Here is a 15792-nt window from a genome sequence, read left to right as displayed (position 1 = left end):
AACATAATAATGTTTTCAAAATATTTACTTTTTAGTAAAGGAGTGAAATTTTATCACTTAATTTGTTGTCTCTTATCTTTCAGACTACAAGGAAAAAAAGAAGTCTTCTCATTATAAATCATTTTTACAGAAGGATCAAATATCAAGATAGAAAATTCATAAGCATGAAGGAACTGATACCAAAGGCAGGAATGTAAGATTTACTCTCAAAAATTATAAATAATGTTGGGAGGCTTATTTTAAAGAAGTTTTTGAAGCTTAAGACCAAAACAAAGTCATCAAGCATAGCATTTGACTAGAACTAGCCATACTATCAAATATGTTTTGTTTGTGAACACGTGAACACGTGTGCACGTTAATATGTGCATGCATGTGTGTATCTGTGAGTTTATGTGCATGTACATGAGCATAAGGGCACAACTATGACTATGTTTGAGCATGTGTTCACGAGTACACGTGTGAATGTGCGAGTTTGCTTTCCTCAGTCAGACTCACTCTGCACATAGTAAGAAAGTATCTGTTGAATTATGGAGAATACGTAACAGCTAAATAGGACAAAAAATATTCCCTGCCATTATTGGGAAGAAGAGTGGCAGCCTCGAAAGGCTGAAAAGTGACTCTCTGAGGTCAAAATGTACTCTTTTATTTTCTAAGGACTATGTCATCTTCAAGAAGAAAAAAAAAAATCACACACACTGAAATATTAAAAGTTTTCATATCATTGAAGCTTTTTGAATATTCTCAGTTGGAATACAAACTTCATTTCAATAGAAAACTTACTAATTGTACGACTTCAACGTACAACCTGAAACATTTGCCCTTTTACTAATTATCATTATAATGATAAATTATTACAAATTAAAGCTATTTCCAAGTCAAGGTATAATCTGAAATATTTTCAATCATGGAGAATAGTTCAACGTTTCATTAGTGAAATATTAAGGAAAAAAGTTAGGAGACAGGAAATGAGAATGCGAAGCCACTCATAACAAGACTAATTCCACCTTCTCTAGGCATCGCCTGCATTAAGCCACATTAAATAAGTTACACAGAATCAAAACACAGTGGACAGTTTACATTTGCATTCATAATAGCACATCAGTGCAAATCTCTGCAGTGGGTTGCATTTTATTTTCAAACTCAAAAACAAAGGATCCTTTTTTTTTCCTTTTTATAACAGAAAGCACTCGCAGGTACATGAGAGAGAGAGATAAAGAAAGCAAGCTCTGCCAGTCCTGTGACCTAGTGATTAAGGGAGCCAGGTCCCTTGTGGTCTATCACAGTTCAAATCCTAGCCCCAGCAACTTGAAAAACACATTGGATGTGCGGGTACAAATGCACAAAACCCTGACAAGGTGGAGAAATGGAGAAGGGACTGCACCGTGAGCATGCCCCACTGGGTGGTGGTTTCTCTCTTTCCCCCCACATGCTCTCTGACAATTAAACAAACAAATAGAAAGAAAGCATCCTCAATAGGTGATCCTCTTTCTCCAGCCCTCCAGCTCTGCGGGCTTCTGGACTCCTGCACTCTCACACTTGTCATGTTTGTGAGCTGACGTGGTATCCAAACCACAGTCACCAAATGGTCTCCAGCACTCCAGGGTGCTAGCAGTACTACTGTGTCACAGTGACTCAACCTAGGGGTTCTTTCTAAGAAGCAAACCCATTCATCAAGGAAAATTAAGCAAGAAGCAATACCAACAAAGAGGAGAGATAATTGGTAAATGCAGCTGTGTGAAACTTATCCTGTTAGACCTCATAAACATGCAATGGAAATCTGAGAAAGGCATTCCCTGGGTGTCTGAGGCAGCTGAGGCTACTGCTTCAGAGGTGGCTCCTAGAATCAGACTGTGTCTAAATCTCATTTCCACTTCTGTTCAGTTGTTCTGGCATGTAACCTCTTAGTGATGGTTTTCTCATCTTTAAGTGAGAGTAATAACAAAACTACTTTGTAGAGTTATCATATACAGATTTCATTTTCTTAAAGTTTAATTTACTTGGATCAGCAGGTGGTGTGGTGGTTAAGGAGCTGGACACTCCCACAGGGTCGACAACGGCTTGAATCCCGGACCTGGTGGCTTGCACTCTCTCTCTCTCTCTCTCTCTCTCTCTCTCTCTCTCATCAAATTAAAATAACCAAATGAATAAATTAATTAATTAATTAATTAAAATAAATAAACAAATAATTCTTTTAAAAAAATTTTAATTTACTTATTTCCTCCATGAGTAATAGAGACGGAGAAACAGACAGAGCACCACAAGGTCTCGACACTGGGACACAGCCCATTTCAGCCAGCCCAGACCATGGGCAAATGTGTGTCCAGCATAGTCAGGGAAGTCTCTGGATGTGAACCGGCAACCCGCCCATGAGGGGCAGCCTTGTAGAGCATGCGTTCCACCACTGCACTCCCATCTGGCCCCTGAGTTTTTGTACATCAAAATGAGTTAATAAATGAAAGCACCTAGAACAATGATGATTAGTGTGTGCAAGCTCCCAGTAAAAGTTACCCTTTATTACTGTGTCAGGTTTGTGTGCGTGGATTAACTCCACAGTCAGTTCTTTTTTTTGAGAGAGAGAGATTTTCTTTGCTATAGGGCATGTGTGCTCACTGGACAGACACAGAAAGACAGAAAGACAGAAAGTAAGAACTCACTCCCGAGGAGGAATGGCCACACCGCAATCCCTTCTCCTCCATTATCCTCTCAGAATCTTAGGCATATGCGCACAACTGCCCAGCGTGAGTTTCAAGCTACTGGTTCCAGGATTCAAACCACAGTCAGCCATGTAGGAGTCCAGAGATATTACCGCTATGCCATCTGCTGGTCCCCACAGTTAGCTCTTAATTTCTTCAACTAGAATAACTCTTTACAATGGGGAATGTTTTCCCCAGTAATAAAAACTACAAGATCCTCCTGTGTTAGCTCCACTTTTATATTAAACAAACAGACAAAAAATTCCATGCCACCACCATGAATGTGGTACCAAATGGTAATGCTGAGATGTCACATTTTCCCTGCACCAGGGGCAACTCACATCTTAGCTCTACTGTGGCAGGAACATTCCCGCAGCCCTCAACACTGACATGATGTGCGGCCCAGAGTCTTCAGAAGTATCCTTGTGCTGCATAGGTGAGACATATGTACATGTGTTAAAGAACCAAAGACAGTGGCGGGAAAGAGACATAGCATGCACAGTATAACAGCACATATTGTAAGATCTACAGTACTTTTCCCCCACTAAAAAAGTAACTGCATGACTTAATAAGCATTTTCCAATAGAATCCTACTTTTCCAGAATTAATTAATAAAAAGGTTGTACAGCTAAAATATTTGTCTCACAAAAAATAACTTTACCTAAGGATGATTTTGAGAGAAACAGAAACACACATGTTCCTTTTTTGTCTTTTATTAATAATGCGTTATAAAATTTCAAAAGTATTTCCCTCAAAACACAGAAGTATCAATTAAATTTTACTTGATAGCTTCTATTATTACATGTGCACATCGAAATGGTTGTTGCAACCTAAATGTTATTATGTAAGGGAAAATATGCGAATTTGAATTGTTCAGCTTCTCCAATTGATAATTAGGGGATGGTGGCTCAAAACTATCACTAGTCTAACTTCATAAACATATCTAGGAGTTGAGTTACCAATAAAAAAGAACATTTGAGATGATGGATAGGCTAGATATCTTGATTTTATCATTTACATTATAATCAGATATTGAAAAATGAACGACACTGTACCCTATAAATATATATAAATATTATAATATGTCAATTAAAAATAATAAATAAAAATACTCTGAAAATGTAATACAAAATATGACAAATCCTACTATAATTATAACTCCAAAAATATTTTAATGTCTTTAGAATAAAAAAAGTTATAGTTTGCATGGTTTTCTCATGTTCCCTGCCCAAGGTCAGGTTAATGAAACTTAAGTAAAAGATTACCATGAATTTAAGATCTGCCATCAGAATAATTTTTTTTCCCACTGAAAACTAATCAAATTGACTCTGGTTATGTTTTATAGAATCTGTCAAATGTCCAATTCTTTCCAAATCCTTATCTCACCCAGTTTTTTTATCAGTCACAAGTCAGTAGGAAAATAGTATAATTTAAAAAAAAAAAAAAAACCTCCTGCATCAATAGACAATACCTCAATACAAGGCACATTACTCTCCAACAACAGGAATCTGTAGTCTCGCCATAACAGTCTCCATCCTCTCTGAAGTTTAAAGAGCAAGGATTTAGGAAGACTATAAAGGAGGAACTGCTACAGTCACCACAGGAAACAATTAAGACATAAATAAGAGTTTCCGTCAGATCAGGTCAAAGTGAGGACATACTTAAAAAATGTCCTGAAGGTGGGAAGACAGCACAGTGAGATCATGAATCGAAGTGGGATGGAAGGTCTATTTGGTGCTAAAAGAACCCATCTCTGAGGCACATAAAAGCTTTAAGTTGAAACTCCAAAATCTTTTTTAAATCTGTCAGTATAATAATTTATAAGGACTTTGGGTTGTGGGAGTCCATGGTCACTCCTGAGTTTTTGCAAGAGGCGAAGTTGTACTGAGTTTGAAGTCGGGCTTTCCTTTTCTTTAATTAGACAGCAAGGTGCTCTCAGGATATTTGTGAAAAGAAGCTCTAAATACGAGTTTAAGCAGTAAGCAAGCCAATCAAAGCAATAAAAAGACCAGGACTCAACAAGCTCAGAATCAGGATGATTATATTTACTATGTGCAAATCAGTTAGCATCTTGTTAAGCGGACATGCAAATTAAGAGCTCTTAGCACTATTTTTGTGGTTCAGTACGGTTAATTATCAGTGTACTAACTGTAAAATGATCACATTAACACTTTAATTACTAGAAATATACCTTAAGAGCATACAATATGGAATTTACTCTTTAGCCATTTTTCTCAATTTTTACAAGAAAAAAAATTTTTAAAAACCTGATCTGTAAAATCTTTGGTACCAGGTAATTTAGAAAGTATGTGGGGGAAATGAATAAAAATTATCTCTTTTTTCTGTACCAGTTCACACATCTGAGGCTCTAAAAGAGAAGTCTGAGAAATGATCATTTATTTGTTCATGGATAACTAAAGGATCCAAGACAACTCATTCTGAGGTCAACAGAGTGATAGCCAATATGCCATGTCAAAAGTTTGCTGAACCCTGAACTCTTGGATCAGGAAGGAAACTTAGATATAATCTCTACCATCTCTTTGTTTTATAGAGCACAAACAGGCCTTGACTTACCTATGTTTACACAACCTGTTAGGAGAGAATAAGGAGGTTTAAACAGAGTAAAAAACAAGCAAGTTTGTCATAAAAGCAGCATTAGAAATGCAAGGAAATTTCAAAACAACTAGAATCTACCTAATCTCACTTCCCTTACTCTCACAGGTACTAAATATTTTAAAGTACTTTTTCTGCCTTACCCTTTCTCTGTTTTTTGTTTTTTTTTTTTTTTTTTTTTTTTTATGTTGGAGGAACATCATTAGTTAGAAATTTACTTTTCAATTCTACCCACACCATATTCTGTTGGGAGGTAAAGCTGGTTGGGGGGAAAAATTGCTGTTTAAGAAAAAATCATGGATTTTCATTTAACTAACTAGATGTTGTCTGAATTCCACAGATAAATATTCGTCTTTGCTTCTACAGATTTAAGAAATTGTGGCTAAATTTTTGTAATGAAATCATAGTTACAAAATTGTTGGGATACTTATATTTAAGGTGTTTATGAAGGTTAAACTAAATCTAAAGAAATCTATCTTCCTTTTCTTTTTTATTTTGCCATATTTACTCCCCCAAATCATTTTGTCTTTGTATTCTTGGTTCTGCTCATTTCTGTGGAGATATGTAAAAATGAGGACACTTTTTCCTGTGTAAAGGTTATGTTGAAAGGAAGCCAAGAAGTTCACAGAGAATGCTGACATTTCTTTTCTTATAGATGGGTGCAAATAAACAATAAGATTCTAAAAGTCCAGGGATCAGCAGTTGGCATAATGGCTATGTCGCTGGACTCTCACATGGCCTACCGCAGTTTGAGTCCCAGACCCAGTGGCTTAAACTTAACTCCGGGGGCATATGCGTGCATGACCAAAATCCTGAGAGGAGAATGGAGGAGAATGGATTGCAGCATGGTCATCCCCTCTGGGGGGTGATTTCTCACTTTCTGTCTCTCTGCCTCTCTCTGTCTTTTTGGCAAGCACACATGTCCTATAGCAAAAACAAAACAAAAAAAACAAAACAAAAAAAAGATTCTAAAAGTCCAAAGAAAGGCACTAATCCCAAACACACAGTAGGAGCCTTATTCTCCAGATCATTCAATCTCCCTATTCTATATAGCTAAACCCTCCCTCTTTCCCATTAGTTTCTAAACCTTTCCAGTTTCTCCAACTTCAAAACACAAAAGAGGTCAGATGGTTATACAGCAGTAAGCCATCATGCTCTGCAAGACAGTCCAACATGGGAAGGTTCCCAGTTCAAGTCTGGAGACCTTCCTGACTATGCCAGGCCCATGCTTACTCATGATCCAGGGCTGGCTGAGGCTTGGGCAGATAATGGCATCAAGACCCTTTTTGAGGTACTGTTTCTCTCTACATATAAAATTCAAGAAATAAATAAACTAAGAAAAAGTAAGAACACAAAAACAAAGCACTTCCCTTTTGCCCTTATTCTTCTCCACTGTCATATCTTTCTCCTTCTGTCCTATAGACAAACTTGCCAAAAGACTTGTCTACCATTTCCACTTCATCTCCAAGTCTCGACATTACTCAAATGTGGCTTCTGCCCCTAATACCTCACACAGTGGCTCGGTCTAGTCCACAGTGACCTTCATGACACTAAATCAAATAAGCACTTCCCAGTCTCCATCACCCATGGGCTTTCACAGCTCTTCCATCATTCATTAAGAACTCCTTTCAAGGGACCAGCAGTTAGCGTAATGGCTATGTCGCTGAACTCCCATGTAGCCAACCCCGGTTCGAGTCCTGGACATGATGGCTTGAACTCATGCCGGGCGCGTGTGCGTGCATGCCCAAGATCCTGAGAGGAGAATGGAGGAGAAGGGATTGCAGCGTGGCCATCCCCCCTGGGGGGTGATTTCTCACTTTCTGTCTCTCTGTCTCTTTCTGTCTTTCTGGCAAGTGCACACACCTACAGCAAAAACCTCTAAAAAAAAAAAAAAAAAACTCCTCCTTTCTAATCCATTCCCTACAGGGAACCAAAGTGCTTTTTCTGGGACATAAACATGATTATATCTAACCTACCAGTCCAACTCCTCTAATACTTGCTATTGCTGTCAGAATGAAATTGAAATTCCTAACATGAACTATGTCCACATGGTCTCATCTCTACCTACTCCTCCAACAACCTCTACTTCTCTTTACACCCTTGAGTTTCTCTTACTTGTTTTGCACACTTCATTCCACAGGACCTTCCCCCTGTGTCTTTGCCCTAAGCTGTCCTTCCCTCTCCTTTCTTCCAATTACTCCTCTTTAGCATCTAGTTCAGCCTTCATCCCTCTTAGGGAAGTCTTGCCTGAACTCCCCAACTAATTCACATACTCTAAGTTGCATTTAACATTTTCTTTTCTTTTTTTTTCTTTTTTTTTTCTTTTTTGGAGAGGTTTTTTGCTATAGGGTGCGTGCGCTCACCAGAAAGAGAGAGACAGAGAGACAGAAAGCAAGAAATCACCCCCCAGGGGGGATGGCCATGCCGCAATCCCTTCTCCTCCATTCTCCTCTCGGGATCTTAGGCACGCACGCATACACGCCCGGCGTGAGTTTTAAGCCACCGGGTCCGGGACACGAACCGCGGTCTACTACGTGGGAGTCCAGCGACATAGCCATTACACTAACTGCTAGTTCCCTCAAATCCTGGCTTCTAAAGTCAGTTTCCAGTAAGAGGAACTAGGGCTCCTTGAGAAATCGCTGATTTTAAGCCCAGGAAAGGGAGTCCAGCGACATAGCCATTACGCTTACTGCTGGTTCCATTTTCAACTGTTTTGTTGGACTATTTAATCAGCTTCTGTCTCTACATGAGCCTGTTAGCCAAAGAGGGCAGGGACTGCATCTGTTCTTGCCTTCCTACCATTCCAGTGCCAAGCAAGTACCTAGCACATTGCAGAAGTGTGATATTTGTCAATAAAAAGCAAACAACCGAACTGGAAAATCAGACCAATGACCATTAAAATAACCTGCAGTCATTGGAGACCTCAATAAAGAAATGGAAGAAGAACATATCCAGTCTTTGAGGCTATTATTTTTCTAGAACACTTATTTTTCTTAACATGTGATAATATCTTGGCCAACTGACTCTCTTCCTGTTTCACCACTCATCACTAACATAAATCATTATAAATTACTGACCAATCCCTAACTATGAAAACCTTTTATAGTGGCAGTACATGATTTTCTTTTGGGAAGGAATGTGTTGTTCTACTCAATTTCATTAGAAAAAAAGAAGTGTCTTCTATGTATTAAGCATTACAGATATTAAATGTCACTGTGCTTATTTGTTTTGATATGGTTGTTGTTTTGCTTATTTTTAAATTTAACTAAATCAGCTCATCTTCTGTTTTGTGCAATTTTCAAAAAGTTGCAAAGTTCAGGGACCAGAGATGGCATAATACTTACCTCGTTGGACTCCTACATGGCCAACTGCAGTTCGAGTCTTGGACCCAGAGGCTTGAAACTCATGCCAGACCTATGTGCATGTATGCCCAAAATCCTAAGAGGAGAATGGAGAAGAAGGGATTATGGCGTGGCCATTTCCCCTGGGGGATGGTTTCTTGATTTCTGTCTCTATCTCTCTGGTGAGTGCATGTGCCTTATAGCAAAAATCTCTCAGGGGGGAAAATATAAGTTGCAAAGATGATAGTAGTGATCCATGACAGGTAAAAACACTTTCTGGATAAGATTATTAGTAATTTCCTCAGCTACCACATAAATACATACTTAAAAAAATTATACTTTCATAAAAATAAAACAGAAGAGACATTATCAGATAGATATTCATGTCTCACATCTAGCCTAACATTTTCTCTAGTAGCCAGTTAATTTCTATTGAACAGAAAGTTCAAAAATATGAAAACAATTCATAAGTTGAGTATAGTTTATTCAAATACTGTAGACATGCAGAAATGTTTACAGAAAGGTCTAATTCATGTGTAAAACAATTTAAATGTGAAATTAAGGTTGTAATTGTTCTATTCATAATTATTTATAATAATTTTTAACATTTAATAACTATCTACTAGGTATCGGGTATTTATCACTAATACTCAGAACTATCTATAAAATATAATTAATCTTCAAAAGAATCTATCAAATGTAACTAGCATGATATAATAACTAGCCATATAAAGAGAGGAAGAAATTAAAGCTTAGCAATATGAAAGACTAAACAGCTCACAATGATTTCCAGCATGTAGTTAAAAGTAAGGTGACAGAGCATGACAGACACCACTAACATTATTCATTTAATCAATCAACAAATATTTACTGAGTGTCAACTATGCTGTAGGTCTTGGGATAAAATATTAAGCAAGACAGACACAGTCTTTGAGTTTCATTGAGCTGGTGTAGAATAGCTTTCAAAGCCCTAAAGAGGAAGGCATTAGTGTTGCAAGTTGAAAGGAAAAGCCCAAGGTCTGGGTTCTCTTTTCTAGACATTAAGTGGTGGGAAAATCCTTATTTTTCCATGTGCTGCTCATGCTCTTCTCCATGACCTGTCAATGTAAACAGAGATCATGCCTTTTTCTGAGAACTTTAAGTAATCTGGAGAGATCGCCACACTCAAGACATTCCTATGAGAAGCTGTAAAGTAGAATTTGGCACCCAAGCCCACCATCAGGATTTCTTGGGCTGCGTCCTTGGCACAAGGGCACCAAGTGTAGCGTTATTACTACGAGGTCATTTCAACAGTCAGAAATTTATGATTTATAATAGAACCAACTCAACATGTAGCTCCTTGGGAAAAAAAAAAAGATTTCTCTTGGGAAGAGATTTTGGAATGACTCTTTAATATTTATTTAGGACTCTAGGCCCATATGAAGTAACAAGATTAAAATGTACACTTCTTGCACAGCTAGGAAACTGAAATATTTGGGTTGGCAACAGAAAGTTGTAAGTCAAAGGCACTATAACGTCCATCACCTAGTGGCCAATTGCTACGAGAAAAGAACTCTCACAAGCTCAACGATGACCACTGTAACTTTAAAACTCCACCACTCAACCCTCACTGTATAGCCTTTCATGAAGTCCAGTGGGCAGCACATTCATTAAGGCACTCTTAGTTCTATATATGCTGCCCCTTCAATAGAGAGTCAAGACTTCTAGCTACCCCCCAAAGTAGACAGTGGATCTCAATGGGAATGGAAACAATCCCAGAACTGATACATATACTCCAAAAGTTAAGGTCCTTATCTAAGAATTTCTACTCTAAATATAGTGGTATTGCTTTCATTTTTCTTACAAAAAGTCATATTTTGGCAATACTATCACAAAACTTTTTTTAATCACCATCCTATGCACACTCAATGAGACTTAGCTAAATCTATGATTTGAGAAAGTGCCTGCATCACAGACTTAATGGAACGCTGCTTGCTACTTTCAATAAGGTTAAAAAAAATTTTTTTCCTCTTTTTGTAGGAAGAAAACAAAAAAGACAAGAGCATCTATCAAATAAAGATAAAATACTGTATAACTGAAGCAAGTCCTAACATTTCCCAGAGCTGTCTACTTATCACGAAGTTTTACAGAAATCAAGTAACAGCATTGGCAGTGGTAAATTAATGCCATTAAAGGGAAAAATTGTCAGCATTTGGAATGTATAGGCATAATTTATTTAAATACTGTTAACGGCTCAATCTCCTGAGAGTTTTTAACAAAAATTTAAACTCATTGGTTCTGAACCATATCTTAGGTCTTCTTTAAGAAATTCCAGTTAGAATAGCTCTCCTTACTCGCAGTTATGGGGTATTCAGTGTTCTCAGCTGAGGAGAAGGAAAGGGAGGACAGCCTTCACCTCTGAGGAAAGGATATGAGAATCTTCTTGGAATGCATATTATTTGAAAAAGTGCCCCCTTTAAACTTGGGATGCTTCTCATTTTGTTTTATAATTGTTTATTTTATTTCTTAAGAGAGACAAAGAGAAAGAAACAGGTGCCCTCAGCAGGGTCTCTTCACACTGTGCTCCCCCTTAACCTCCTCCACACACACCCTTCTAGACAACCAAGATCATGGGCACATACATGCCTGGTTCAGGTCAGCCCAAGATCCAAACCACTCTCCCACACATTCCAGCAGGACAGAAAATACTTCAGCACCGGCACCACCACAGCTGGGCCTCTGGATAAGTCTTACAATGCCTCCCCATTTTCTTACTTTCTTTTTTGTTGTTGTTGTTAAGAGATTTTTGCTATAGGATGTGTGTGTTCACCAGAGAGACAGAGAGAGACAGAAAGCAAGAAGCCACCCTCCAGGGAGGATGGCCACCCTGCAATCCCTTCTTCTCTATTCTCCTCTCAGGATCTTGATTTCTTGCTTTCTCTCTGTCTTTCTCTCTTTCCGGCGAATGCACGCACCCTATAGCAAAAATCTCTCTAAGAAAATAAAATTCATTCATACTTCCATCTCCAGATAGTGTGTTTCTTGAGGACAAGACTCACTGTTTCATGCATCTGTAAACCCTCACCACCTTAGAAGACAGTAGGCATTAGACAGATATGCATTTAATCCATCTACCTACCAGTATTCTTCAATCACATCTTGGCCTGCACCTAGAAGGATCATATCCTGGAGCAAGAACTAGCAAAATCAATTGCTGGAAGTTCAGTTTGCATTTTGCTTAAGTTACTTAGAATTGTTCTTAAATTTATAATGTGTTAAAAATTCCATCACTTTGGGGTCAGTAAGGTTAAGGTGCTGGACTCCCCCATGGCCAACTATGGTTCAAGTCTTAGACCTAGTGGCTTACTTTCTCACTTTCCCTCTCTCTCTGTCTCTGGTAAGTACACATGCTCTATAGTAAACTTAAAAAAGAATAACAAAGTAAAATAAATCATTTTTAATTACATCACTCTATCACAATATATGAAACAATCATCGCTAACTTAATTCTCCTGAGTACGCTCTATATATACACACACACATTAATATATGAAGCCAAAAGTATACTTTTAGCAAAATATGCTACTAATTAAAAATTACTTAATAAAATCAGCTCAGCAAGTAAAGCACTATGAAAAATGAGAGCCAGATTCCAGTGCAGCAGTAACGCACTGCTCCACAGAAGCAGGATGCCACAGGGCGACCAAGGTTGGAATGCACAGCTGAGTCAGCCTGAAACGAGTCAGGTACACATGCAGTACCCAAGATCCAATGGGCTGGAGGACTAACGGAGGGGCCAGCGAGGTGACCAGACCCTGTAAAGGACGCTCCTCTTTCTCTTTCTCTCATGCTCCCATGCATGTACACATGTTCCATCATAAATAAAGAAGAAAGCATGAAATGTAAAAACTAAAATCATCTTATTTTAAGTACTTAACTAAATTTTTATTTCTCATCAAGAGGTTACAGTAACAGCCGTAAGGCGCCAAAGCAAAGATCTTTTGTCTAGCTAGCCTGACTATGGAATAAGAAAACTACAAAATGTCTTTTGCCAATGATTCAGTTTATTGGCTACAGAGTCAAGTTTTTATTAATGACATTAGATCGCAACTACAAAAGTAAATCAGTATTTTGCCTCTTAGACCACATAAAATCTTAAATAGCTCCAGTAAAGTAAGATTTAAGGCCAGAGAAATGCCAGCAGATGTACTTATGCCCATTAAGTAGCACCTAATATTTACCGGGAACTAAGAGAGAAAAGGTTTCTACACACACAAACTGGGCCAACTACTAATAGCTGGAGTAAAGTAGCTGGATGAAGAACTGAAGGCACGCTCATAAGAGTTAATGAAATAGAATTTTAAGACTAACACTGGCAACTAAAAAAAGATAAATTTTAAAATAAGGATTTATTTTTTAAAGTAGCTTTTTTAAATATAAGGAAATATATGAAAAATGACATTCTCAAAATCCACTGAAACCTCTGGATAGAGAAGGTACGACTCATTGCTTTTTATTTTTAATTAGCTTCTGTGATGAGAGACCTCAACTCTTCCTCTTTTTCCAATTCCCATCTTTTGAAGTCTTTTTGAATAATCACAACCCCTTGTGTTTCTGATTTCACTTTTACATTTTTGTTTTCAGTCTTGCTCTAGGGTATTTGAAAATTACTAGACTAGAAAGTTACATTGACTACAAAGACATTCCTTCTAACCTCAGATGGGGTCTTATGCTACGTCAGCATTCATTCACTTACTGTTGACTCACTCACTGTCAGGATAAGGAAGCAAACTGCCCCCATGTTTCAAATTTTAACCCATATCACTCTACAATACTAGTAGCAACTTAACATAAGCTCTTCCTTTCTAAGTAAAATTTTTTCTGAACCTTATCACATTTTTCTCCCTTTTCATTTTTGTGCATTATTTATTGAGAGCCTGCTATGTTCCAGATATTATAATAGGCATGAACACAATGTTACCTGTTCTTGAGTATAGTCAGAGAAAAGCTATGAGCATGGGTTGTACAGGGGCCTGATAGATGCCCAGCGGTGAAATGGAATGCTTTGTGAGGCAATTCCATATGGGAGGGTTCCCATTTCAAGTCCAGAGACCTCCCTGCGCACTCCAGGCAGCTCCGTGTCCATGACCCAGGGCTGGCTGAAAGCTAGGGCAATGCACAGCCTCAGACTCTGTTGGGATGCGCTCTCGCTCTCTCTCTCTCTCATAGAAGAAATAAGCAAACTTAAAAAAACATGGACTACATTTCAAGTGATACATGCTCTGCAGGGGATAATATGGCAGCTCACAAGAAGCAGCTCTTATACCAAAGGGTGAAGGAGTTTAGGTCTAAACTGAATCCAAACAAGGAGTACCACAATTACACATCAATAAAGATAGAGGCCTGGAAGTAAAAGGAAAAAAAAAATGTTTAGAGAAGACTGAAGAGGATATCATGGGAGATACACATTTTGTGACTAAGGAAATAGAAATAAATTTTGCTGAACTGTATGCAAGGGAATCTTCCAAAAGTTCATGAAAAATATGTATTAAAAAAATACTAGGCATGGATTTCAAAATCTTTTTCATCAAAACTTGTATTTTAATTCTATTTTCCATGAACATCTTAAAGTCCCATCACAGCCAGACTAGTCTCTCAACTACACATATACATACACACAAAGAAATGAGCACAAATGTCGATCATGCTAAGGACTCTCTGGGCAAAAAGTTAACCATAACTCTCCATTTCCCTCAACCTAGACAGCACCATCTCTGGAGAGGACATTGGGGAACGTGTGGGGCACTTTTTGGCTGGCACTTTGGTGGAGGCAACCAGCAAGAAGGGCCTACAGGCTAGGATGCCAGACATCTGCAATGCTTGAGAGCCCTTCCTTCATAAGGAAACACTGTCCCACCCCAGAATGCGAACAAGGCTCCTTTGAAAATCACTGCCCTGGGCCATGCTACATCAAAGGGCCTTCCCCCCACTCTCCCTCCAATGCCTAAAGAGCTGAGGGCCCAGAGATTACATAAGGTGCCCATATGCAGAGAGTCAGGTCCAACTAAGATTCATGCCCACCAAGTCTGTCGGATTGCAAAGCCCTGCTCCTGTCATTAGACAAGACAAACCGGTGGTCTGCACACCAAATAGGAAAGACAGGATTTGGGAAAGAACTGAGCAGTCAGTCACATCACATTCTCCGGAAAAAAAGGAAAGAAAATGAGAATCACCAAATCACTGGTTTGCTTTGGCAACAAGCATGTTGTTGGCGACCGCCAGAGAATAGTAGCTTTATTACAAAGGATACAGGAAGGGTTGATTAGGAAGTGGAAATTTTGAATAGGTTTAATGTGTGCTTTCACTAAATGTGACAATGAAGGAACACATATTAAAGTAGTGGTTTGAAGGGGTCGTTAAGGTGTCTCCGCGAGGTTTTTTCCTACTGTTTTTGTTTCGGTCAGGAGACTACTTCTTCGGGGTACATGTGAGTGGTGTGTTTTTGTGCATGTATGTGTGTGTGCACACGTGTGTGCATGCACTGCACTCTGTCACTCCACAAATGATAGGATAAACTGTTTGCCACATGAGAATGATTCTGAGAATGTCTCTGAGGCATGGAACCAGAGCAAATATTTTGCTACGATGGTGGGGTCTAATCAATGCTCGAATACTTAAGGTCTTTCAAACAGACTCAGGCAGCTTCTATAGTTCTTAGCAGGTTAAACCCGAAGTTTTTTGTTTTTTTTTTTAAAAGCACAGACTTAATGGCTGCAGCCATAAGCCATACATTTGGAGATTATCTCCACCCCAGGCACTGAGGCTCTTTGCTGACCCCACAGGAGCAAGGGACAATGAGTAGAATTGCCTCTGACCACAGTCAGTGCAGAAGCACTAGAATTATCGAAAGTCCCATCACAGGAATCCGGATCACCAAAATGGCCTCCGCTCAGAAAAGTGGTGGAAGTAGCCACAACCTTTGTCAGTCTTCAGGATGCTACATCTGTGGTATGATTTAAGTGCAATTTATGACCATGTTTCTGTTGTGTAACAGTTAGGATAATTCTGCAGTACAAATTCACACAGTGAGCCGCGTGTATGACATCCTTCCTAATTAGCATCATCAAGCATTCTTTATTACAGTACAATGAAAATATGGTCATTTC

This window comes from Tupaia chinensis, unplaced genomic scaffold, assembly GCF_000334495.1.
Source record: "Tupaia chinensis unplaced genomic scaffold, TupChi_1.0 Scaffold144318_1, whole genome shotgun sequence".
NCBI classification, from domain to species: domain Eukaryota; kingdom Metazoa; phylum Chordata; class Mammalia; order Scandentia; family Tupaiidae; genus Tupaia; species Tupaia belangeri.
Note: the sequence above shows the minus strand (reverse complement) of the source record.